The following is a 6,310-nucleotide window of genomic DNA, read 5'->3' as shown; positions in this document are numbered from 1 at the left end:
CTCATGGTATTGGTCTTAGAAACCGGATAGTACTTCTTCAAGAACTCTTGTTGCATTTCTGCCCAAGAAGTGATTGAAAAGGCCTAAGATTGTTAAACCAATACTTTGCCTTGTCTTTTAAGGTGAATGGAAAAAGTTTGAGTCTTAAAACCTCTTCCGGCATGTCCGTATATTTTACGGTGGAACATACTTCAAGAAACTCATCTAAATGCTTGTAAGATTCTTCACTTGGAAGTCCATGATAGTTAGGAAGCATTTGAATAGTTTGTGGCTTAATTTCATAATGATGTGCTCTAAATTGAGGCAATTGGATGCATGTAGGTGCATTATACTCATTAGGCACATAATGGTCTCTTAAAGCAAGAGGTGGATTAGCTACTTGAGGTGCAACATGAACACCTTGGTTTTGAATTCCTTGATTGTTGATGAGAGGTTGTGGAGCATACATTGGCCTTGGCATTCCATATGGAACTTGGCCTTGTTGTTGTGGTGGTTGGTGAATGAATGGCCTAGGCATGCCTAATGGTACTTGTATGTTCTCATTGTGCACATTGGGATGAAGGATACCTTATTGGTCTATGTGACCAATGTCCTGAACATGATTGTCATTATGGTCATCCATTGAAAGATTGGCTCTATTTGAACTTCCTCTTCCCCTAGGATTTCTAACGATAGATTCAAGATGTAAATCAAGAGGGACAATAGTTGGTCTCAATGAACGACACCCATGCATGCACAATACAAAACACAACAAATACAAAGAATGACAAACACTATGCCTTCACAACAATGCAATTAGACTTTTTCCACAAACATTTAATTCATACTCCCATACTTTAACAACAATGATGCAAGACAATAAAAAATAAGCCTCCATGCGGACCGACGATTTAACTATAGGATTGAGTAAAGAAAATCTCACAAAGGTCCTTTAGCACTTCAACTCCAAATTTTAAAGCTTAGCTTCGCAATTTTAGAGTTTTTATCTTTTTACTTTCTTTGCTTGCTTGAATTGAATGCTTGATGGCTCATTTGCTTGCTTCCTCTCCAACAATGCACCTAGTCAAGTAATCAACACAATAAGTAACCAAAAAGAAAAATAAAAATAAAGTAAAGACACGATCAAAAGAGTATTAATCCTAATCAATTCCACAAATCCGACGTTGCCAAATCTAATTAACAAATCCCCGGCAACGGCGCCAAAATTTGACGCGTTAAAGCCGTTCCTTGTACGCCAAAATTGATGTAGTGAATGTACGGTTCAAGAAAAGCCTTTTGGGTCAAGTTTAAATTTATAAAAACCACTACCACCACTACTACTAACGTAGCAAGAGTGAGTAGGGATCGTCCCAAGGGACTGTGAGGATCGAGCAATGTCGTGGAATCACAATTAGGGCTAGTAGGTCGAGTGATCGAACAATTGGTTGGTTGGTTGATTAAAGAGCAACTAAATTAAACTAAGTGATAGCAAAAGAATGCAATTAAGAGTAAGTAAGATAGAGAGATCTTGGGGTTTAGAGATCACCACCAAGCAATGCATTTCTATATCATTGACAAGTGATTAATGAGGGCAAAATGGTGTGTTGCAATATTGGTGTGTGTGTGTTTGGTTGATTCAACAAGCAAGGATGACTGGTTAAGCATGTATTGTCTAAACATCATGTGAAAGGCACAATATATCTAAGCAATGAAGTATATATTGTCTAAACAACATGTGAAAGGCACAATAGATCAAAACAAGTCATTAATCCTTTCATTAAGCTCACAATCCAAATACAACACAAGGTTAGAGACATATGCTACTTGCATTCAAAAGCTTGGATCATCAAACAAAAAGCATAGATTGTCCTCCCATTTAATATTACACTACAACTACACTACATCTACACTACTAGCATGAAAATAAACTAGGGGAGAGGCATAATCCATCAAGGCATAAGCATGAACCATCAAGAGAATCACAAGAGCATTCCTTTAAGCACTATGTTTTGATAATCTCTAAATCTATAGCATCAATACACATAGACATGCATCAATAACACAAAATCTAGAGACAAGCACATGAACATCTATTCTAGCATACATAGACATATGGATAGAATAAAATGACCAATTGGAAGCATTAAACCACATAAATCATTGAATAAACAAGATCTATATATATCAAAGTGTCAGAACATCAATTACAACACTAATCCCTCAATAATACACAAGATTAAAATATAGAAAACATGATTGGGGCTAACTCTAGCCCCAAGAGGATGTCTAGCCACTCATGGTGATGATGCTCCAACCCTCAAGGGCTAATTCCATGGTTGAAATCTGCTCCTTGTTGATGAAGAACTCCAATGGTGTCTCTAGCCTCCTCCTCCTCTCCAAGAGATAATATAAAAATAATGTTGGCTCCCCTTGTAAAAGCAATCCTTATCCTTATATAGGTAGGTCAAAATGACACCCAAAATGAGCTGGGGTCGTGCACACAATATTTCCTAATGATTGGATAAAGGGCAACTTTCAATGAGATGGAATTTTAACTTTTTCGCACTGGAGAAAATTCGATCGATCGAACCTTAAACTTGGATTGATCGAAAGTAAGTAAGATCGATTGAACTTAGGCTGGATCGATCCAACTGGCTGAGCTTTTTGGAAAAAGACAAATCCGAGATATTTATAGGAGATATTTATGGGAAAAGGACAAAAGTAGTTAGTAGGTAGTACAGCTGTGGATAGGATCAATCATTTGAATAAGGACAAAAGTGTTCGATCGATCGAACGATGGTGTTGGATTGATCGAACTTTTGGAACTCTATGCTTTTGGGTCAAGGCTTTGATCTATCTTGAAGTGCTGAGATCGATTATTGTTCGATCGATCGAACCTTGAATTTGGATCGATCGAACTTTGTTGCTTCCCACATTTGGCTTCATTTGCTTCCTTCTTTCTCCACTTTGCTCATTTCTTTGTTTAATCCCATAATTGTTTCAATTAAGCTCTTATTTGGTTGAGTTAGCTTATTTTCGGGATAAGTGCCTGAAAATGGAAATAATACGAAGTCAATCTAAAACGATAAAGTAAGATAGATAAAAATACTAGAATGCCTAAGCTTAAGGGGTTTAAATATGCACTTTTCAGTGCTCATCAATATATATATATATAAACACGCACATCACTTTGCATCTTTGTAAGAACTCTTCAGATAAAATATTATGTCTTTGATCATTAATATACATCAATTACTTTTTGATATGCATTTGTTAATTGGTATAATGATCAAAGTGAATGATCTATTTTACTCCTCCTAGGGAAAAAAATTAAGGAGAGGAATTTTTTTTTAAAAAAAATCGAAGTATTGAAAAATTGTAAAAAAAATATTGTAATTTTTGTTGAAGATTTTGTACGAATTACATTCTTATATTTGAGTTCCATGAAACTTGATGTGAAAAAAAGAAAAGAAAAAAAAAGAATAAGATATACAACCATAAATGAAAAACTAAAAAGATGAAAAACATTATGAAAAATTGAAAAATAAGGAACGGAAAAGATATGTATTTTATGGAAACAAACAAGAGTACTAATGATACTTATTTAAGTTGAAATTTTAGAATAATCAAGTCATATTTTATTTCTGTCGGTTTTAAATCTTCTTCTTCATCCTCTCTCTAAAACTATCACCTCAAGTCACATAAAGCGGAAGCGCGATAGTAGCAAAATTAAGTCACAAATAGTGAGAATGGGAGCGAGAGCGCACGGAGCGTAAGAACGGGAGTGCGCTCAGAGTATGAGAACGTCACCCGATAAGAATGATTGTGTGACTTAGCTCCACCCCTATCTAAAACATAATTCTTATATTTTTGTAATTTTTTAAAATAATAATAATCATATTTGAAGAAAAAAAAATTATTTAAAAAATTTTACTATCATACTATTTTTTATAAATTTTATAAAGGTGAGGATAACTTTGATATTAATATTCTTATTTGAAAAAAAAAAAAAAAAAATTGTAATAACCAACTCACTATTCTATCATTTTATATTTATATTAGCAACCCATTAAATTGCTACCTTTCTAAGAAGTTAACAAGAGGTATGAGAATCAATTCCCACTTGTCTATGAGATTGGGATTTAATAAGGATTGAATCAATGACCCTTTTAGCATAAAACCCCCTATACTATAAAAGTAGCAAATAACCCCCTGAACTTTGCATTTTAGTTGCAGTTTACCCACAATGGCGAGCCTGTCACGTGGCGACTCAAATTTAATTAAATGACTATACCACCCCTATGAAGGTTAAAAGACCAAAACACCTTTATATTACTTGACCTAAAACCCCACCAAACAAGCCTTATCATCCAAAAAAATCCCTTATTATTTCTTCCTCGATCTCGCTCGACTGATCGTTATCTTTATAAGCCTATATATATAGTTCAAAAAATGTAGAGGGTTGTGCGTCCAAGAATTTTCAGAGGAAGCGTCATCGAGAAAAAACCATTGCAGAGACGAATTTCTTTTAGCCTTCGTTGAAGCTCTCACTGAAACCCTCTCAATTAATGGTCTGACCGGAGCTCACCAATTTTTGAGATTGAGCTCTAGTATTGCAATCCGGAACACACCAGAATTTGGTCTGAGATTCGTCAGAATCAATGGAGTAATTAGTTAGGAGCTTTTCCCCATCTTCAATGCAACTCCGATCGAAATGGGTCTTCGTTGGGTCAGTCTGAAGCTCTGAACTCTCACCCCTTGTAGGTAACTGAAGCTCTGTATCTACGCCGATGGTGTATAGGTAAGTTTATTTGATTTGGTTACTGCAACTTTCTAGGTCTCACATGTTTTTCACGAATGAAGATTCTCCGACTATTTGGGTAGCTGAATCACAGTGCTTCTCCGGCCGGTTTGTCACTAACTAAAGTTTTCCGGTTTGAGCGTTGTAGCTGTCGATGGATTTTCTTTTTCTGTACATATATTCATGAAGCTCCACACTTTAATTGAATTTTCAAGGCTCGCAATATATTCATCTCTTCATTGAGATCAACTACTTCAGATGGAACACCATCTTTTGCATTTGCTGGATCTGGTTGCTGACTTGGTTTTTGTTGCATCTGGTTGTTGCCAAACCCATCGAAGTACAAGTAAATGGACAATTGGTATCTTCCTCTTACACACACACACACACACAACAGAGTTGCTTTATGTTTATTGATTTTATATTCCAATTTTTTAGAGACTTTGATTACATTATGGCTCCAAACTTCGTGCGGCTAATTTCAAAAAAGACTCATGAAATTGTGACTTTGATTTCTAACGGATTAATTAGGGACTTTTTTGCTGGTTCAAACGGATAAAGGAGATCAACCATGGATCAATGCAAATAGAATGTAGTCTGTACGATGCATATACATTTACATATATGCATACACAGTGGATTTTGTTGTTGAGGAAGAAGAAGCAATGGTGGTGGTTTGGTTAAGAAAGGAGATAATGGGTTAGCGGTAAGTTGCATGTCCACATTTTAGTGGCTTTTCTTATTAGTCCCATAACATTTAATCAATTTTATATTTACACATCAATGTTAAAACCACACATTTTTTTTTTTATGGGCATAATTTTCTCTCTCCTAAAACTAAGCCAAATTCATAGGTGGAGGGGGTTATTTGTAATTGAGGGGGGTTTGTTGCATTTGGGGTATAGTTGAGGGGGGTTTAATGCACTTTACCTTATATATATACACACACACACATCACATTGCATCTTTGATCATTAATATACATCAATTACTTTTTGATATGTATTTGTTAATCGGTATAATAATCAAAGTGAATGATCTTACTCCTCCCAGGAAAAAAAATTAAGAGAAAAATTTAAAAAAAAAAATCAAAGTATTGAAAAATTATAAAAAAATATTATAATTTTTGTTGTAGATTTTGTACGAATCAAATTCTTATATTTGAGTACCATAAAACTTGATGTGAAAACCAAAAAAAAAAAAAAAAAAAAAAAAAGAAAAAAAAAAGAAAAGAAAAGAAAAAAAGAAGAAGATATACAACCATAAATGAAAAACTAAAAAGATAAAAAGCATTATGAAAAATTGAAAAATAAGGAATGGAAAAGAGACGTATTTTATGAAAACAAACAAGAGTACTAATGATACCTATTTAAGTTTAAATTTTAGAATAATCATGTCATATTTTATTTCTTTCCATTTTAAATCGGGGTATTAAAGTGGTCAATAATATTATTTTTTATTATAAAAATATATTTTAATCTTCTTCTTCATCTTCTCTTTAAAATTATCATCTTAAGTCACATAAAACGG

The sequence above is a fragment of the Cornus florida genome, unplaced genomic scaffold, assembly GCF_030987335.1.
Source record: "Cornus florida cultivar Cherokee Brave unplaced genomic scaffold, ASM3098733v1 CherokeeBrave_3.0.0_Hap2_Chr02, whole genome shotgun sequence".
Lineage (NCBI taxonomy): Eukaryota > Viridiplantae > Streptophyta > Magnoliopsida > Cornales > Cornaceae > Cornus > Cornus florida.
The sequence above is the reverse complement of the archived record's forward strand: the minus strand, read 5'-3'. Positions refer to the sequence as shown.